The sequence below is a fragment of the Rhagoletis pomonella genome, unplaced genomic scaffold (assembly GCF_013731165.1).
Source record: "Rhagoletis pomonella isolate Grant_MI unplaced genomic scaffold, Rhpom_1.0 Rhpom_scaffold_00014, whole genome shotgun sequence".
Taxonomy (NCBI): Eukaryota; Metazoa; Arthropoda; class Insecta; order Diptera; family Tephritidae; genus Rhagoletis; species Rhagoletis pomonella.
In genome coordinates this window covers 3,596,238-3,617,456 of record NW_023458568.1, presented here as the reverse complement: position 1 = coordinate 3,617,456, position 21,219 = coordinate 3,596,238, and the positions used below count along the sequence as shown (strand labels likewise).

General features: G+C 34.2%; 1 protein-coding gene across 4 annotated transcripts in view; it reads left to right on the top strand.

Moving 5' to 3' along the window:
• The window catches only part of LOC118749180 (glutamate synthase [NADH], amyloplastic-like), a 546,416-nt gene that overhangs the window by 330,891 nt on the left and 194,306 nt on the right, over window positions 1-21,219 (top strand). The gene's annotated exons all lie outside the window — the stretch shown is intronic.

Genomic DNA, 21,219 nt, shown 5'->3' with positions numbered 1-21,219 from the left:
TCTTTTCATTTGCCTGCGGTAATTAGGGTATTCATATCGCGGCATTTACAGTATACGTAACTATTTTTTATAAAGTAAGTAGTAAATACAACAGTGAGAGAAAAAGAGACACGTGTTTTTTTATTTTGAAAAAAAAAATCAAATAAAAATTATTTCTGGAGATCGCGCTAGTCGGATTTTTATAAAAACGCTGATGTTTTCAATTTTTTTATTTTCGTGACGGCAGCTAAAAATGTTGTTTTTACATGTAATTACTCAGGTATTATTGGGGTATATTCCCTTAATTACATACCTGTCTTGAACAGGTAGAATGGGCCTAGTGCCCGAAAATATGCTTTCGAAAAGACTGCTAAAATTAAAGCGTTTATGCTTAAAGTTTTAAGCATTTTCATGGGTTCAAACTAGTTAGCAGGAGTATTCTGGGTCGGTGATTACGAATCTGATGTCAGATTTTCTAAATTCAAAATAGCGGATCCAATACAGCGATCAATTAAAAAAAGAATATTGGACTTGGGTCCGCCATTTTGAATTTTGAAAATCTGCCGACATAATATTCGGACACAGAAACCCACTGGTAACAAGTTTCAACCCATGACAATGCTTAAAACTTCCAGTATCAATGTTTGAATTTTAGAAATTTTTTAAAAATTTTATAATAAAATTGGATCCACCATTTTGAATTTAAAAAATTGACTTCAGATTCGTAATCAACGACCCCGAAAACTCCCGAGTTCCGAGTTTCGAACCAGTCCAGCTATTTTTTTTTTGCAAATTGATTGCCATTTTGGACCGCCATTTTGAATTTTGAAAAACTGACATCAGATGCGTAATCAGCGGCCCCAGAGACCTCCTGGTAACGAGTTTGAACCCATGGCAATGCTTAAAACGTTTAGTATCAACGTTTTAATATAGCAGTCTCTTTTCGAAAGGGAATATTCCCCTTTGTAATTGCAACAGCATTTTTAGCTGCACTATAACATGTCACGAAAATAAAAAAATTGAAAACATCAGCTGTTGAAGTTCCACTCCCGTACGATAGAGGTCGCTTCTAAATAGAAATTAGAAGCATGTAATAGATGTATATGTATTGCAAAATATGAATTTAATTTGCATTGTGAACATATCACCTTTTTGGCAGCTGAGTAATAATAAAATTGACAATCGCCTCTCCTTAGAGCGACAACCGGATGGACAACACATGTTCTTAATCTAATTTAACATTGGTCTCGTAGTGATTTTAACCTCACAGAATCAGTTTCACTCGTGGTCAATAGCATCCGAATTGAAGCTCAGATCATCGAATATATTGACCAAGGGACGTCTTCAACACGCGATATCAGCGCTTTTATGAAAAACCGACTCCAATTTTTTTCTTAAATAAAAAAAATAGTATTTTTTTTTCATACAGCCTAGTATCCTCCCTGAAGTCGAACCAATTAGAAGAATGGGAGGAGCTGGAAACTGCGTTTCCTTTTTTGTATAAGCAGGCACGATCAAGCATTGTCATGAGTTGAAACTTGTATTCACATATAGTTGCAACATCTGTTCCTTGCGAACGATTGTTTTCGGAAGCAGGAGGAACAATAACCACGTCAAGAAATCGGTTGACTGGCAAACATTTGGAAAAACTTCTATTCTTGGGAAGTACAACAAAAGAAGACCGTTCGCTTAAATATTTTATTAATAAATGTTTTCTTAAATAAGATTATCTTGTATTGCTTTGCAATGTATATGTATCTGTGTAAATACCATTTCATCATTAAACATATAGTTTTGCTATGTAACGGAGTTTTATTTATTTTCAGCCCCTACATTATTAAATTTTATTATTCGGAGTTAAGGATTCCCAGAGGATGATTATCTTGTAATTTAAAAAAATAAATTTAACCTAATACGGAATACACAATGAGTACCGATACGAGTCGATATCGATACTTTAGGACCGATATTTTTCAGGCATCGATACTTTTTGTCGATACTACTTCCAAGTAAAAGTATTGATACCTGCATGGTATCGTTTCACCCCTACGACTGATTTGAAGAGCGTAAGAATCAGTGCTGCCACTTTACCACAATTGTGGTAGATCTACCACATTTTCGGTCATTTTGCACTTCTACCACAACTACCACATACTTAAAAAACCTACAACAATTTTACTGAAATACAATTATTGACCTAACTCACCGAAATGTTGCTTTCATAAAAGTTGAACAGCAAATTTTCTCCTGTATATGAATTTAAAAGTCAGAATATTGTGTTAGTTCAGAGTGAGCTCTACGCTATTGCGTACATGAAGGATATATGCTGGTTTTCACTAAGTCAAATTTAGTGGCATTTGTCGACAAATAAGTGAAAACACGTTGTCAAAAGGAATAGAGGACTGAACGAGAGATAGGCCAGAAAGACGTGTGCGAAGAGCCAATTGGCAAAGCTACGCCTTGCGACGTAATACCTAACGGCGGTCCCGCAAGGCGAAACACAAGCTTCAGAATTCGGAGTTAAGGGTTTAGTACGTAGGCGCACTGTCTCGCATGTCCTGAATTATGTGATAACATAGTCTGGGCGTGGTCCCGAATGAGGTGTACCCTTAGCGGACAGGATTACGAATCGTGCATAACATCGTTGGAAGATTCCCCCTCCGTTGAAAAAAAACGTCAAATGGAACTAAAAGAACGGTTTATCGATTGACTTAGATCAGAATAGGTTTTCAGTCGTGTACATGTGCTGTTAAATCGACTATCTGCCTGCTGTTGGCCCATATATACAGTGACGAGCAATACTGTAACATGGAGTAACACTTTTTATTTCAGCCGCCGCTATCTTTCCTCTGTCATAACGATTTGAAGTCAGTTCAACAACAACAACAAAACCAGCAGACAAAAATGTAAATTAAAGCAAATGTTACAGTTTTGCACTTTTATATTTTTAGTAACTTTTTAACAATTTTTTTGACGAAAAAAATGTTCAGTATGCTTTTGCTTTTTTTAGTTCCTGGTTGCAATTTGGCATACCTAATGTGTATCTCTGTAAAAATTCTGGAGGTATAGCCTCCCATATATCCTTGGTTTGCATAGTAAGCTGCGCTTTTAGTTGATTTCGCAAATTCTCGACGAGATTCATGTCCTCGGATTGTGGAGGTCATTTCAAATTAACAAATTTTTGCTATTGTTCCAATCTTTGCGAACATGCGCAGTGTGTTTTGGTTGATTTTTCAGCAGAAACTCCAATATTTTCGACTGCATCTTGCAAATTTTGTTGAAATATGAACAGATACTGTTCCTTTCGCATAAGGCGTACTAACGGACCAACAATATTTTTGAAATTCAGCCCCAAACTATTATTGACCGAACACTGTGATTCACAGTTTTCCTTACATGATGCGCTTAGGCTTAATTTGGGTATTTGATCCAATACCATGCCGGGCCATCTGACTGAAAGCGATTAATTTAGTCTTGTCAGACCAACTAACCTTCAATTAAATCTTAAAATGTGTTTTTTATTGCACTCTGTAAGGCCTAGCATATCCCAATAGGCAACGGCCTGATTTTCGTGCGATGCAGCAAAATTCTACCACTCTCGCGCATGTATTTTGATTAAAATTGTTTTTTTTTCTCTATTATGCTGCCTTTGCGCTCAATTTGGCAATTCTTCGCCTCACTGTCTACTGATTTGCATTCAATTTGAATACCTTAAGCGCTTCTGTCGGCCGCTGTGGTGTAGTGGTAAGCAGTGCGCGCTTGCACTCATCAGCACCTGGGTTCAAACCCTGGTCAAAGCAACATCGCAAAAAATATAGAAAAATTTTTTTCTTAACAGCGGTCGTCCCTCGGCAGGCAATGGCAAATCTCCGAGTGTATTTCAGCCATGAAAAACGCTTCTCATAAAAATACAATCGCCGTTCGGAGTCGGCGTAAAGCTGTAGGTCCCTCCGCTTTGTGTCACAACATCAAGGCGCACACCACAAATCGGATGAGAAGCTCGGCCAAACACTAACATACGTGTAAGCGCCAATCTATTATTATTATTATTAAGCGCTTCTGTAGTAGTGGCTGCAGCGCTACTTGCCTTGCTACTAAGTTCACAAGATATCGGACTGTAATATTTTTTGACAGACTTCCTTTGTCCTTAGTAACACTTTAGGCTATATTTTTTCTCAGTCTTAACATTTTCATGTGGCGAACTCCACAATTTTTTGCCACTTTCCCTGCGGTCCCGCCTTTTCGCAGTAAATCTATTATTTACATTTATGTTTCCTGATTAACCATATTGTTTATTGGTGATTACTTCTTGAATAAATTACAATACAGAAAAAAGTCATCTGACTTCGAACTAAGTAAAAGATAACTGTAAAATTCAAAACTGAGAGTGAGTGCAAAACTGTAACATTTGCCTTAACTTACATTTTTGTCTCCAGGTTTTTTTATTGTTGTTGAATTCACTTCAAATCGTAATGAGAGAGGGAGTAGGGGTGTACCAATAAGAATATAAAACAACAGTATGAAAGTCGTTAGAACTTGGAAAGATAGCGGTGGCTGAAATAAAAAGTGTTACACCATGTTACAGTTTTGCTCGTCAGTGTACATGGGAAAAGGAGATAAAGTTGTGTCAGAATATGTTGCCAAAATTTGTTGACAAATAATAATGTTGTATGGCGATACATTTCCACAGGAAACAAAAGTTGAACGAGGCAATGAATTTTCAGTGTGTTTAAATTGTGATATTATTTACTGTGATTTTGTTTCTTCCAAAAAATGTTGCCCTATCAGAGTGCAAGATGTGTTTTATGTTACACTCAATTCTGTAAAAGGGTATGTCTTTGCCTTCTTTTCCTTGTCCAGCTCCCGAATTTCATAATATTATCGTTTTAAGCAACCATCTGATTTTCGGGGTAACCATCTCCCATGCGTTTTCTGCTTTACAAAAGTGTGACACTTTAAGAAACGGACACAAAGTTTTCTGACCGTTTGCCGTATTGCCACTAGACCTTTTTTAGCTCTTTGGAAAAAATATTCTTCCTTGACATGAAAAGGTTGTATATGCTTAATTTTATTGTTTTTTTTTTTTTGTTTATGAAGGGATGAATTTTCAAACTAAGAAAGACTAAGTGTGTGTATATGTATTGTATGTTCCTTACGTTTTTATACAAACTTTAAAAGTGTTAGGACAGTAAACTCATCTGTTAACGATTTAACTATACTTTAAAATAAATAAGTTTACAGCGCTATATATGCTTAATTTGTTGAAGGCCCGGTAGATTATACTAACATGCTGGCGCCATCAAATGTTGATGCCAGCCGATTGACCGTGTATGTTCTTGTTGTGTGATTATACCAACTGCAGGTGCGACATCAAAAACGATTTGAAAATTTTATGATTTTACCAGCATGGCAGCACGCATGAATGGTAATTAACTCATTGTCTTAAGCTAAAAGTATTTTACCAGAAATTTCTTGCGATATACCTATATGAGTCAAAGCCGTTTTTGTGCAAAAATTATGAAAATTCGGCTCTAATCATTTGTACCAGCATGCTGATATGTTATATGCTTCGAGCCTGATGTAGGGTTGCCAGATTTTGTATGCGCAAAATCAGTACGTTAGACTATTTCTTGGTAAAAAAATTCGTACTTTTCAGTACATTTTTATTCAAAGCAAAATTATGAATGTAAGTAACAGATATTACTTTAAAACGCCAGAGAACTTGTTTTTAACAACATTTTGGTACATAAATAAAATATAGTTAAAAAAAAATAAAAGTGTTATTCATTTCAACATGAGTAGAGTGAGATCATATCCATCTCCAGTGTTTAAATAGTCAAAGAATTCTACATATTTCGTTAAACAATTTCTTTTAATTTGAAGTTCACTTTAAAAAATTTTAATTAGTAGCCGATTTCTCTCTTTTCGCCAGGAAGGAAACTGTATCTCAGATGCTTCGTTTGAGTGTGGTATTGAAAAAAACTAAATTACATTTTTTTTTCAAACTGTGGAAAAGTACCACTATTTAAGGACTTCATCTACACTTCCTCATGGCTTAAATTTTTTTTCAACTACGCAAAAACTTTGAAAGACTAAGAATTCGCTTAAAAGAATATCAGACTCTATGTATGTCTCGCAAGCACAACTCGTTAACAAAGTCAGTAAATTGTGAAAAAATAGTTGTAAGTTATAGGCAAATTTGTTGTTATTAAACTAAAAGTTATTTTCGAGATAACTGACAACACACGGCAAAAAAACGTCAGCCATCGTTTTGAATAATTTAAGTTCCATCATAATATTATTATCGCAACTGGTATGTAACGAGCCGGCGATATGCCCGTAAAATGATTGATCTTTTTGTTGTATTAATTCCTGGGGCATATCAAACATTATTTGAAACATGTCAACTATAATTAAATTATTTTCTTCTTACTTTTTACGAAGTTATGTAAAAACTTAAGAAAATCCTAAAGTATTTTGTTTGAATTAAAAATTCAGTACCAATCAGTACAAACTATGATCAGGACATTAGTGTACGGATTGAAGAAATGAATAAAATCAGTACAAGAGTTGAAAAATCAGTACTGTACTGATAAAACCAGTACGTCTGGCAACCGTAGCCTGATGGTACAATCTCTTGATAGTGCCAGTAAGCTGGTGTCGTGAATTTGTCGGGAGTGTTCAGAAATGCATCAAGCCAAAGCATCAGAGCCTCTTATTTCTAAACTATAATTGATGGAAATGTTTTATTTGAGCAACTAAGCTCCATTTCGGCTTTTAACTGTGGTTGCGCATATATAACATTTCCATCAATTATAGTTTAGAAATAAAAGAGACTAATGCTTTGGCTTGATGCATTTCTGAATGCGCCCGTCCCTTTATATACCCTTTTCCCCTTTTTACTTTAGCTACCATTTTTAGCCACAATGCATTTTTTAGCTCTTTTTAACGCCTTTTTAAAAGGAATTTGGCTGCCACTAAAAATTATTTGCGGCAACACTGGTGTTTAGTGCAGAGTAGGCAAAAACTCGGAGTTCGAGCGAGCAGCATGCCTCTCATGCAACGAGGCGCTCGCAGCTCGTACTCGTAGCAGCAATGAGGCGAGGCCCAAGAAGTTTGGCTTGCTCGGCAAACGAGCGAGGGCCGCTTGTACCAGTATGCGTTAGGGCAGGTCAATTTGTATGGGAGATTTTTCAGACTATGCGCGTATAGCACGGAAGGATTCTATGTCCAATTGTATAAAAATGACCGAAGAAACCATGTGCCTAAAATCAATTTTGAGTTTGCCAAATTGCGAAAATATGCTTCTTATGATATTGCTGCAGTGTCGTAAAGTAGTCCTTTAATTTTGTATAACCATAGGCTATGGTTTTCGGTATGAGGAGTCCATTTATGCACTCATCTTTATTGACATTTTCTTCGAAACCTATTACCGCGATTTGGCAAACTCCAAATTGATTTTAGACCCATGGTTTCTTCAGAAAATTTTCTTAGAATTACAGGTAGGATCATCCTATCCTATACGCGCATAATAAAAAAAATTGGCCGCCCTGGTATGTATGTAATAAAATGAGCTTTTTAAGTCTTTTATTATAAAAGAATATATATATAATACTACTCACCGAACAATTTTTGCTGCCGGCAATAAGAAATCGTCTCGCCCTCGGAAACAAATTTATTTCCGGTAGAATACATCGTATCGATTTCCTATTATCAGTCGCTCTAAAACGTCCGCTGAATGCAACTCGCCTGGTCGAGTCGTTTTCTTATTGCTTGAGTGAGTCGTTATCTTATCGCTTCAGGCGTTATTTGGAATAATTTTATCTTTTTTAATACTTCGTTTATTTTTTGTAAACGAAATTTGAACTTAGAAACGGACTTAATTCTTTCTTTCGCTATGGGGCTTCCTATTTTTTCAATCCCGTCCTTGGGAAAAATTCGACGATTTTGGATAAGTTTGGGAATTTTTGATAACTTATTTATTCCAAAGTTGACATGAAAGAAAGCATGTTGCCTATTTGTCATCACAGCAATAGATCGGTGAGTCGTCAATTTGCTTCCATTGACGGTTGTAGCCTATTTCTCATCTTTTGCATGGTGGGTAACGTAAAAGAAACACAAGCAATAAATACGTATTAAGCTGTTACATATGTAGCTTAGTGTGCCCATCGAGAATGCTTTTTTTTTTTGGAAATTCCAAGACCCTACCCCGTAATTTTATTCGTTTTTATGAGAAATATTATTGTCTATTTTTATAGATTTTTTAAATGTCATTCGGAGGTCACGTCCTGGCGATTTAGGTCAGAAAATAGGATATTTTAGATTTACGAGTCTATGAATGACTATTTTTGATTTGATTTCAATGATCGAATATGATCTGGGAAGGGGATATATAGGCCTTTAAAACCTATGCGGAATGTGTTCACCAAATTTGGATGAGATCGGTCAAATAGTTGTCGAGATACACATATATGATATAAGTGGGCGGTGCCACCCCATTTTCCTAAAATTTCTTGAAAAACTACATTTTTGCTAAAGACCGATTGTATATATCAATTTTTAATAAATATTGATGAATTACTTAGCCACACTGCTTAAAAAGTCTGAAATTCCGGTACATACAATCATATAAATTCAATGCTGTATTTAACAAAACAAGACAATTTTTATGCTATTGAAATAAATAAAGTATCAGTTTATTTGAAAATAGATTTAGATTTAGATAGTACTCCATATTTTGAAATTGTAGAAATTATCGATGGTCAAATTGTAAAAAATTAAGAGAAATATGACTAATTTTTTAATTCACCCTATAAAAAATCCCAACAAGACTAGCCCGACAGTAGATTATTATACACCATTTTAAAGGCCTATATATCTTCCTTTCATACCATATTGGATCTTTGAAATCCATTTAAAAATAGTTATTCAAAAACTCATAAATCAACAAAATCCTATTTTTTTACCTAAATCGACATGTCGCGACCTCTAAATGACTTAAAAATCTATAAAAATAGGCAATAATATTTCTCATAAAAACGAATTAAGTTGGGGGGTAAGGTATTTTCGATGAGCATCCTAATGTAGGTATGTCAAAAAACTATGAGCTTTCTCCGGAACTATCTTCCACCGGTAATGGTTTTGGAGGGTTTGGTTTTCTCCTGAAAAGTATTTGTTATTGAAATATATTTCATAAATAGCTTAATAAATTCACTATAAGGCCATTTTAGAGAATACGATACCACAGGTTATCATAGATCGATTTTCATCGATTTAGTTTTCACTATTTTCTCTATTTTTATTGTTATAAACGCAACCGTAGTGCGACTATCTTTCATATAGTATTTTCTCATCAAGTTGTCAAGGCAATGCTCGTGTATTTAAGTTGACAATGCAAATAATAATTATCCAAAGAGAAAGTACACCTCATGCACTTTAAAATAGTGCTGAGTTAATACAAAAATAGATTTACATATTGTGAGAAGTTGTGAGTTTTCAAAGAAATGCTTACGTCCCACCCTTCACAGCCAATGTTTTTTTTAACCTAACTGTGAAAATACGATAGCTTCCCTTTGTTTAAGTAAGGTCATTTTATTAAAAGTATAGTAAATCAAATAAAACACCTCTTTGAGGTAAAATTTTCGAGTGACGAATGCTGAACTGGAAACACAAAATTTATGATATCTATGTATTTCGTGACGAAAATTATACGCATTTTTTAACTGCCTTGGAAACGGAAAATCTTTTTTATTCATACGAATTGTTGCCAAAGTTCTGTTTTTTATTTTGTGTTTCTAGCAGTAGACGGAATTTCGCAACGTTCCGAATAAATAAAAAAGATTTTCTGTACGTTTCCAAGGCAGTTAAAAAATGCGTATAATTTTCATAAATATGAAACCATACAAACAATAATCTAAATGTCTTATTTTTCTCAAATAAAGTGCTAAAACTGTTGTTTAAATCTAAATGATGTGTTCAAATCGATGAGTCCATCGAAGCATATAATTTTTCGAATACGGAATAAAGCGAAAAAGAAAATAAACAACTGCATACTTCTGATTGTCTCGTAGTTTAATTTTATTAAGAATTCTACCGGGTGTGGGGCGTTACATGTGTTTTTTAAGAAGTTTTACTTCTATCACGTGTACGGTGTTGCACTCGTGCTATTACCCTAATGCTTTTTTCTTAAGCAGTTTGATCAGTGGAAATTTATACATATCGTCGTTTAAAGTTCAAAACCGCGTATCAACAAAATGCAAAACTGCTTATCAAGATAATGCAAAACCGTATATGTGAGGTTGCATAAATTATTTTCTGGAGAGTAAAAAAACATTCATATTTCCTAATTGTTCTCTTTTTTATAAAACAATCGCATTTCTGGCTGGTATATTTCAGGACGAATGGATATGGGTTAAGCCAAGAGTTTGTATGAGCAAATACAATTTTTGGCAGCCAATGTCAGTTACATGGTTTTGCAGAATGACGATACTCGGTTTTGTACTTTAAACGACGATATGCATGTAAGTAGTAGCGGCACATGGGGTGAACTAAATGCATTCATACATACATATTTATGTACAAATGTAGGTAATATTGAATGCGTCTCCCCAGGTAGGTTAAGTGCGGGTGATAAACCCTCGTATGCACATAGTTAAATACTATGTACATACCCACAATTAAAATGGGGAAAATGTTACAATTTCGGCATGTGACTGAAACAAACTCTAAACACAAATTGTGGTTTCCAAGACATGTACGAAGTGATTAGCACAGCTGCATCCTTCAACTTGCCCCCCGATTTGCAGGGAATTCGGTTTAAGTGGCAATCGGGGAATGGGAACCTTTTTCGAGGAACTGGGTATGTTATTTTTATAGCTTAAAGTAACCAAATTAGACGAATATGTTAATTTTTAACCATTTAACCCGTTTTGGAGCGGCATTTCTTCAATTTGAATCGCAATATCTCCACAACAAGAGTTTTGGGCGAGACTTGAGGAAACCTAGAATAAAATTGACTGATCAGTTTTGAAGAAAATACCCGAAATCTATATTTTCAGCAGCCCGATTTTTAGTTTTCAGGCGATAACGTTATGACATATGTATATTTCATAAACACAAAAGACAGCGTTAGATAGCTTGTTTTAAGACCCTTCTGCTGATATTCACTGATTCACCAGTGACATAGACTGAGTAGTGCGGCCTCAGTGGTAGTTTAAAAATTTGCCTTTTTTCGAATTTCAGGTAGCAGCCACGCCCACAAAGGCATACGAATCCAAATATCCTGGAACAAAACCTTCTTAGTTTTTTTGTACTTTAATTTTTGAAAGTTTGAAAAAAATTAAATGAAGGTACGTACAGACCTCTATATCTTTCCAACTAGTAGCCGGAACTTAATACATAAGGTATCGTTTGAAAGGTATTGGCGTAAAGAATAACACTAAATATCTTGGGTGTACCCATATGCCTCCTTATACCGGGAAAGGAAAAACACGTTTGTTTCGCATCACTTTAGCCTAATTTTTAAGAATCAGGTTAATCGTTTATGAGGCTTGAATACATTTTCTGAACACACTCTGAAAGACCTTTCCAACGATATCTCAAACATGTCGATTGAACGTCTGGGTAAAAACTTCCAAATCTTGTGTATACAGGGTGTCCCAGTAGTAACCTGCCAAAATTGAGGAGAAGGCGGTGGGGTGGTGAGCTCCCTGATAAGCAAAAATTTTTCAAGTAAAAGTGTCACCGTTTTTGAAATATTTAAATTTTTTTGAATTAAAGAAAAATCGTGCCTTTTCATGTATTTTCTTTAACTGCATCTACAAACAAGGCTATACTTAGTAACTTTTTTATGTGAAATACTTCCAGATAGTTGCTTTTCTATATTAAAATGCAATGTAGTTAAAATATATTAAGGAACCATCATAAAATTATGACCATTTTGGGATTTTTAACTTTTTGATATTTTCTTCCCCAACTTTGACTATCTCTGGTGAAAAAAATGTACTGAGCTATAACTTTACATTACATAAAAAAATTGCTCATTTAATAAATATTTCAGAAATGTGCCACTCTTACTATTTCGAATAGAATAAAAAAAGTTATAGCCGCTTTTATGGGTAAAGGACTGAGACACGCTAGAATGTATTTAATAGATTTAAATTTGTCAATGTTATTGTGGCTTGTTTATATTTTTTTTTTTTTTTTAATTAGCAACAAGAGTTTACGGGATGTACATAGATCAGTGGTTAACGCTTCTGACTTTGAACATCGAATTCGCAGGTTCGATCCCTGTTGAAGTCTAGAAAAAAAAAAAGAAGTCTGATGAGGAGATGTGGTGATCTCCGAAATAGTGCTATAACTTCTACCGCTTAGACCTTGTTGCTTTTTCAATTTTTCCTAATAAACAATCGTAGTACAAAGCTCAATAAAAATATTAAAAAAAAAAAAAGATTTAAATTAAAGTTGCTCTTGTTACCGACCAATGACATGCTAAATAGTACAAAGGTACATTATTACCTGCTCCTGACATTATTTTATGTTACTTACCGGGATTCGGACTAGAGTCAATAACAAGGGCTATAATAATAATAATATAATAGATTGGCGCTTACACATATGTTAGTGTTTGGCCGATCAAGGCGCACGCCACAAATCGGAGGAGAAGCTCGGCCAAACAAGGGCTATATCTATCATTATTTTTTGTGAAGGATGGGTTCACGTGATATAAAACATACATGAGTCGTTTGAAGAAAAATGTATTCATTTATTGATAAAATATGCTCAAATTGGCGACAAGCTCGGCACCTTTTAAGAAAAGACGCTTTTAGAGATCTTAAACTCAATTGGGCTATCTCAGCAGCAGCTCCATTTATTTGTTCCGGCAAATGCTCTTCGTTTTGAGTTATTTTTGAATAAATTTTTACCTTAACGCAGCCCCAGTAGAAAACACGGAATGGATTCAGGTGTGGGGAAGGAGCAGGCCACGTAATTAGCCCGTATCGTCCAATCCATCGGCGAGGATAAGTTTCGTCTAAATGAGCTCTTACTTCACGTCCGTAGTGAGCAGGGCATCATTTTGCTGCCACAGTCTTCGCCGCAGGTTTAAGGGTACATCTTCTAAAAGAGTTGAAAGCCGTTCCTGAAGGAACTTTAAAAAACTGTGGGAGTTGAGCGTTGTCCTCATTTCGTGAGGATTGTCTATCTGCCAACAGTGAAGGTTATGTAAATTAAAATAACCATCACGTTTGCATGATGATTCATCGCTCCAAATTATTTTATTAAAAAAGTTGAGGTCTGAATCATGCATTCGCAACATTTCACTGCAAAATCTAACCCTCGACAGGTAATGTATCTCTTGTAGAGCCTGAACACGTTGAATGTGGTAGGGATGGTATTTTAAAGCTTTGTGAACTGCACTTTTTGGTATTCCAGTCCGCCTGTCTATAGTGATGGCAAAAAAAATTAATTAATCGGTTAATGGAATCATATGATTAATGCGACGATCGATTATTAATTGCAATTAATCGTAATCAATTTCAAATAACCGATTATTAATCGATGTTTTCCAGGTAATATTTAAAAATCATAAAGACACAAAAATAAAAATTTACAATGTGTTAAAATTTGCGGGTTAATTGAAAGAATTTCTTAAATATTTATTGAACTTATACTCGTATTCCATTGAAACTTATTTATTAAGGATTGAATTTAAAAACAACAGTTTTGATAAACGCTTGGTTGTCAATCTATTGCGTTTTTCTGTAGCAGTGGCACCTGCTTTGGAAAAAAGGCGCTCCGAAGGAACTGATGTTCCTATTAAGAAACAATACTTTTGTGAAAGTGAGTAAAGCTTTGGATCAGGGTTGCCACTGACGAAAATAAATACTTACCATCTATTTAAAAAAAAAATCTACCAAATCTGGAAAATATCTACCAAAAACTTTTTTAGTTATTTTCATAAAAACTATAGATGTGTTCTTTGTTTAGTTAGTTCAACAAAAAAAATTTAGTAAGTCATTTAATGTTAATGTAAGTTAATGTATTTGAGGTCATATTAATGGCATCTTCTCGGTTTCCTTCAACTAAAAGCAAAAATTATGAAACTAAAGGCAACAACGAAACTTCATCATTTGAAAAAACTACAACTGCAGTTATTATAGACAAATACAGTGACTCAAAAAATTCCTTGATGATTTTTTTATAATATTCACAATGTTTTTCAGCTAAAATTTTTATAATTTTATTTTTGTAAACGAATATTGTTTGCCCTTTAATGAAAATCATAAAAATCAAGGATTAAAGCTATGCATATACCACATTTAGAAGAATTTAACAAATTAACGCCAAAATTTCGAACTTTTTTCTCTGAATTTTTAAAACATTTTTGGGTGTACAGTTTTTAGTCCATTGAATTTTAGTTTAACCAACAATATGCACCTAAAAATTCCCGTTAATTTTATTATTTTTTTGCCACCGGACTTTTGTGTGTTTTTTTTTTCTTTTTTAATTTAACAACTGCCATTAAAACCGGCGTTGATTTTATTTTAACTTTTTTTTTTGCGAACAATCATAGTGTTTAATAACGTGCCTGTTCCTTTTTTAGTTTTATTTGAAGAATCATTTAAAATATTTAGGCAATCAAAAGCTCCTCAGGATTCCAGCAAAATGAGTTATAAATAGAACACGATATGTTCGCCTTTTATCGATAGCGTTAAAAAATAATGCAATTAAGTAGACTATACTTTTAGAAAGAAATTAAAAATAAAAAGATAATTACAAAAAATAAAGCGAGAACGAAAAGTTTTAAAGTTCAAGTAAAGTACTTTAACAAAAATCTACCAAAAGGAGAAAAAATTTACCTTTTTACCAACCCGAATTTTTTCTACCAATTTTGGTAATTATTTACCAGAGTGGCAACCCTGCTTTGGATACACTGAGCTCATTTCATCCCAGGCGGTTACCACATCACGCTTCAATTCGAGGACCGGAGAATTTAAAAAGTAGCTTAATTCATATTGTGGTTGCGTTAAGTCGTTCTCGTTTCTTTTCCGCTTGTGGGCCAAGGACTTATGGGGAGCCCATAAATCGAACTCGGTATCACCGACGGAGGAAGTTTCACTTCCACTTCCAATGCTGTCTTCCATATGCTCGATTTCAGCCATTTCCCTTCTTATATGTCGCATAACTGTAGATAGAGCAATTGGATTTTGGAAATGGATTTTCTTAAAACGAGGATCCAGTAAAGTAGATGCCGCCAGTAAAAATAAGTGTTCCATTTCTCCAAATCGCCGATCAAATTGTTTTAAAATATTCGTTTTCAATTTATCTGCCGCCACATATGTGCAAGAAATTTTCATTATTTGTTGGCGCCCACAATGAGCAAGTGGAATAACTTGACTCCGTACTTTTCTCCGTAACTTCTTCCTTGTTTTTTGTTGTAATCATCGGTGGTGCGTCAGAAAAGCTTATTAAAATTTTGACATATTGAATCAACTGAATGAGGCGAGCAAGCATATAATATGTAGAATTCCACCTGGTTTTAACGTCCAAAATGAGTTTTAACTGTTTTCCTTCAGGAATTCCAGCAGATATTTGCAGTTGGCGCAAATTATCATTGGCTTTCACATGCCGTTTAAACCAAGTCACTATTGCTCTGCAGCTTGTGATGATATCGCTGACTTCAGGCGTATTTAATGAACTGTCACAAATTAAGTTAAGCGTATGCGCGAAACATGGAATATGGTGATTTTTCCCCAAAGTATTATAAATAGATTTAACGATATTAGCGCCATTATCAGTAACTACTGCAATAACATTGCTTTTGTTTATGGAACATTCCGAAAGCGAACCTTTTAGTACTTCTGAGATGTGTGCAGCTGTATGGGCTTCAGTTAGTTTAAATAGACCAATTGTTCCATAAAATTGTTTACTTTCAAACAAACCATGTACCGAGCATGCTGTTCATTTGAGTGTCAGTCCATATATCAGTAGTCAAACAGATATTAGACACATGCGATAACATCTTTTTAAATTTTTCCACTTCTCTATTATACATTTTTTCAGTTTCTGCTTTTATTGTATTCCTGGTCGGAACTTTATAAAGCGGATATTGATGTTTCATCAACTGCAAGAAACCTTTCCCTGAAAAGGACACACATCCATATGTCTATGAGGAATCAGCAACAATGCATTGCAACAATGCAGAAATAATAGTCATATGAAAGAATACCTTCCACATGCGAAAATGGCAAATTGCCCATTACAACCATTTCCACTATTGATTGCGTCAATTTCTGATGCTTCGTACCACCTGATGCAAAACTCTCTACATTTGAAAACACAGTGTTTATATTTGGCTGATTGCTTCTTGGTGTAGGTTTTTGGCTCGTGCTTGGCAATTCATTGCTATCCTCTGTGACACAACTGGCTTCATGCAATGCTTCATTGTTTCTCTGTAGTAGATGGTGGAATTTTTAACTTACTTTTAAGGCTTCAGCCTCCTTTGAGTGTTTCAACTTTAAGTGCTGCATCATATGTGTTGTGTTGTTAGAGCACTTTAAAGTTTTGCAACACAACTTACACCTTACATCTGTAAAACTCTCCTTTGAATAATGCTTCCAAACATCACTTCGTCTTGGGGGCATTTTCCTTTTTTTCGCTTGAATAAAACCTTGGACAATATAAGTTTTTGAAACAAAAATGTAAAAAGCGCTGCTGATGTGAAATGATTTTATTTTCTAGTGGCGTACATCTTTCGATTATTTTGGAAATAATCGATTAATATTGCAATTAATCAAAAGGGCTTTCACGATACAATTAAACCGACAAGTAAAGGAAAATAACCGATTAATATTAATTCTTCGATTAATCGTGCCATCACTACCTGTCTCTCCCTGAAGTCGATGGACCTAGTTCCACTTCCTCTAACACAACTTTAACATCTAGCGTTGCAGGACGTCCTGTCTCTCCGCCACGCCTTCCAGGTATGCGACCTTAAAAAAGGTAAAATGATAGTTAAAAGAAGAATGGCTTCAAACAAGAAAAGTGCAAAAGTCACTTGCCTTCATATATTACTCTATGGGTCCGGGCGAATACTTCACGGCCCGAATGCAGACGATTGGGGTATCGCTCTGCACAAAGTCTTTGAGCAGCTCTGGCATTACAGCAAGCTTCACCGTAAAGTAGGTGAATCTCCGCATATTCATGCGACGTATATTGCGTGTTCTCTGTCATAGTATTAATAACAAAATGTTCGAAGGGTCCTATTCCACAAAATCCACTTTCATTATTTCTGGTAAGTAACACAAAATAATGTCAGGAGCAAGTAATAATGTACCTTTGCACTATTTAGCATGTCATTGGTCGGTAACAAGAGGAACTTAAATTTAAGTCTATTAAATATATTCTAGCGTGTCTCAGTCCTTTGCCCACAAAAGCGGCTATAACTTTTTTTCTATTCGAAAAAGTAAGAGTGGCACCTTTCTGAAATCCTTATTAAATGAACAATTTTTTGTATGTAATGTAAAGTTTTAGCTCAGTACATTTTGTTTCACCAGAGATAGTCAAAGTTGGGGAGAAAATACCAAAAAGTTAAAAATCCCAAAATAGTCCTAATTTTATGATGGTTCCTTAATATATTTTAACTACATTACATTTGAGTATGGAAAAAGCAACTATCTGGAAGTATTTTACATAAAAAATTTACTAAGTATAGCCTGGCTTGTAGATGTAGCTAAAGAAAATACATGAAAAGGCAAGATTTTTTTTAATTAAAAAAAATGTAAATATTGCAAAAACGGTAACACTAACCTGAAAATTTTTTGTTTATCAGAGAGCTCATTTTACGCACAAACTTTGCATCCTCAATAGAGACTCGTCCCACCCGTCACAAAATACTATGCCACCCACCACAAGCTAAAGGATTTTTTTTTTTAAATTTTCAAATATGAAAATACCATTAAGGCATAAAATGGGCCTTAACATTCTGTTATCTACATACGAGAAAGGCGTTTTGAACGAAATATTTATAGTTTGTCTAAAATAGGGAAACGAATCCATCAACTCAGAGAGGCGGCTGTCGTCGTTGTCCCACCCGCCACTTTTGGTAAATTGTCAATTTTCTATGTAAATTATATAATTAAGTTGTATACCTTAATAGTTTCATAATAATCTGATATCTGACTTCAAGTGTTAAGATTTTGAGACTTATCTAATAAATGGTTAAAGAGAAATGACTTAAAGTTTGAGCAAAAACGAGTTAAAATGTCCCACCCGTCACGTTGCAATGCACCGTTTTCATAAATCGGTCCATTTTGTGCACTCTATCGACTATTTATACATCGAGTGGAAAATTTTCGATGCATCGAAGCAAAACATTGATATTATGCATCGATGTTTTTCCGACATCCCTATGAGTCAGCAACGAAGCAACATAGGCGGGGCTCCGTTGGTTATTTTTTTATGCGACAGTGTTCGCTTACACATGTATGTACGATTAAAAATTATCTTCAAAATATTCTTTATGGGGCTGTTCAGAACATTGAGGAAATGGTCTTGGATTTACATTTCGAATTCCATTTGTAAATTTTATGCTTGCTATCATGGCAACAGTATGCATTTTATTGTTGCGAACCTACAAATGCACCGAAAAATGCATATTCAAGATCATATGCTCGAGATCCTGAACAGCCTTCATGATTTTAAATGCTTTGTTGAAAAGCAAAGCCTCTTGCGTCACTTACCCATTGAAGGAGAACGGGAATATAATGTCAAAAGGCATTATAATATTTTTCATTGTATTAGTCATATATATACCAACTTTCAATTTTCTACTGTAATCAATACAGGGTCCATAACCTTGAAATGCGCTTCTGAATCCCTTTAAGACTGACAAAAATATTGATGAATTTTATAAAAAGCTAGTATTTCCATGACAACTAATGCTTGTAATATTTTGGCAGCTAATTTAAATTTGAAATGGTCTTAACTAATAGTTTGGTAATGGTTGAAACGGTCTTAGGTTGCTTAACTAATACTTTGGTTAATACATAGTACCATTTTGACCGAGCTTTGCCTGGAGTGCATATACTTTTTAAATTTTTCAAGATTTGGATAGCTTTAAAAAATATTTTGAAAAAAAGGATTTCGATATCTATTAAGTGAATTCCTTACTCTAAAAGTTATGTGGCAACCCTATTCCGAAATACGCTGGAAGGAATGGTATATATCTTGAGCGTATATGTACTATGTATACATTAACATATTTTGATTGAAATTAACAAAATAAAAATTTGTATTACATAAAAGCGTGGCGACCCTGATAAAAATCATTTTCTGACCAAAGTTCTCAACAATAACTTTCATTTGATTTCCATATTGTGATGTTTTAAATAAATTGTGTAGAACCGAAAATAAGTGGCAACCTTACACTATTATCTTAAGAGATAACATTTTGTATATAGGGAAAGCATTGTTTAAGAACCTTATCTTGGTAACCATGAATAATAATGTTTTACCTTCTTTTTCTAAACAGAAAATTGCATAAATATGCGATTCAAAATAGGTGGCAACCCTATTAAAAATATTTTTGAATTAGGGATATTTAAAATACCCTCCATTTGATACCCATATTATGATGTTAATTAATTTGTAACTTATTTCGAATAGGTGGCAACCTTATACGAGTCTTCTCGGAGGTAATGCCTATTCAGATAGCCTTAAAATCCAAAACATTATCTGTGTACACAATTTTATCAAAATACGTAGGCCCGTTTTCGAGAACCCCATGGATATATTCAGTATTGGCCAATACAATAGCACCCCCATTTCATTGTCATATTGTTTGCCACTCATGTTTATTTATTTATTTTTAAGAATTTTTAATTAAAATACAGTTCATTCTCTCACATAAACTCAAGTTTAAAACTTTTTAAAAGACCGCAAAAAAGTGCAACAAATTTTCACCCAAATTTCAAACTTTTTCTCAGAAGCGGTAGAATTTTTTTGAATACACAGTTTTATAGCCCATTCAATTTTAGTCTAATATTGTGCAAGTTTCTAGTGGCTAAAAATTACCGTTGATTTTTTAGAATTTTTTTCGCCGAGGATGTTGAGGGTTTCTGCCATATAAAAATAAATTGTGTTTAGTCGTTATATGGAAGCAAATGAGAATAAAAATTCTACAAAATCAACGGTAATCTTCAGCGACTTGAAACTTGCACATTATTGGACTAAAATTGAACGCGCTATAAAACTGTGTACTGAAAAAAATTCTAGAGCTTCTGAGAAGAAAGTTTGAAATTTTAGGGGAAGTTTGTTGCGTTTTTTTGCGGTCTTTTAAAAAGTTTAAAACATGGGTTTTGTTAGAGAATGAACTGTATTTTAATTGAAAATTCTTAAAAACAAATAACTAAACATAAGTGGCAAACAATATCGCTTTTAAAGGGGGGTGCTATAGATATGTCCAATACTGTATATATATATATATATATATATATACAAGAATTGCTCGTCTAATGTAATAAAATATGGACAATATACTACTTCTATAGTAAAATATAAAAATTTCATGAGCAGCCTCTAAATTTATACTTAGAAACTTAAAGTTTGGTGCAGGACCTCTTTCTGCAAGAGGACAAATTTTCTAATGTACATACATACAATCATCATTTTGTAACGAAAAAAACAAAATCATAACTTTACCCCATATGATTTGCTTTTACACCACTGTAGCTTAAATTGCTCTGCGCTCACCAACACAATCTCACTTTCAGTTTTGCCGACCACTGCTCTAAATGCCCTGCAGTAAATCGTGCTACATGGCGATGTCCTACGAAGTGGAAATTGCAACCTCTGCAGAACTTTCGTACTAGTTCTGAACTGGTTCCATTTTCGACAGTTCTGGGACAATAAGTTTTTTATGAAGAAACAAAATTTAAAACTAGATTATTGGATATTTTTCCTTTTCGAAACTGTTTCCATTTTGGACAGATAACTTTTTTATGAAAAAATTTTGATTATTTAGATTTTTTTATTTTTTCTGTTCTTTTACAGATTGCATTTTATTTATTTTTTATTATTATTTTATTTTCTTTATATTAAATTTGAGAATTTTTTCTTCAATTTTTAAACGGCACTCAACAATTTAAATTTATTAAATCTGAAAATCACAACTGCGATTTGTACTCGCGACCAACGATGTTAGAGTCGGAGGTCTTGCCGCTGAGCTATTTTAGTATTGTA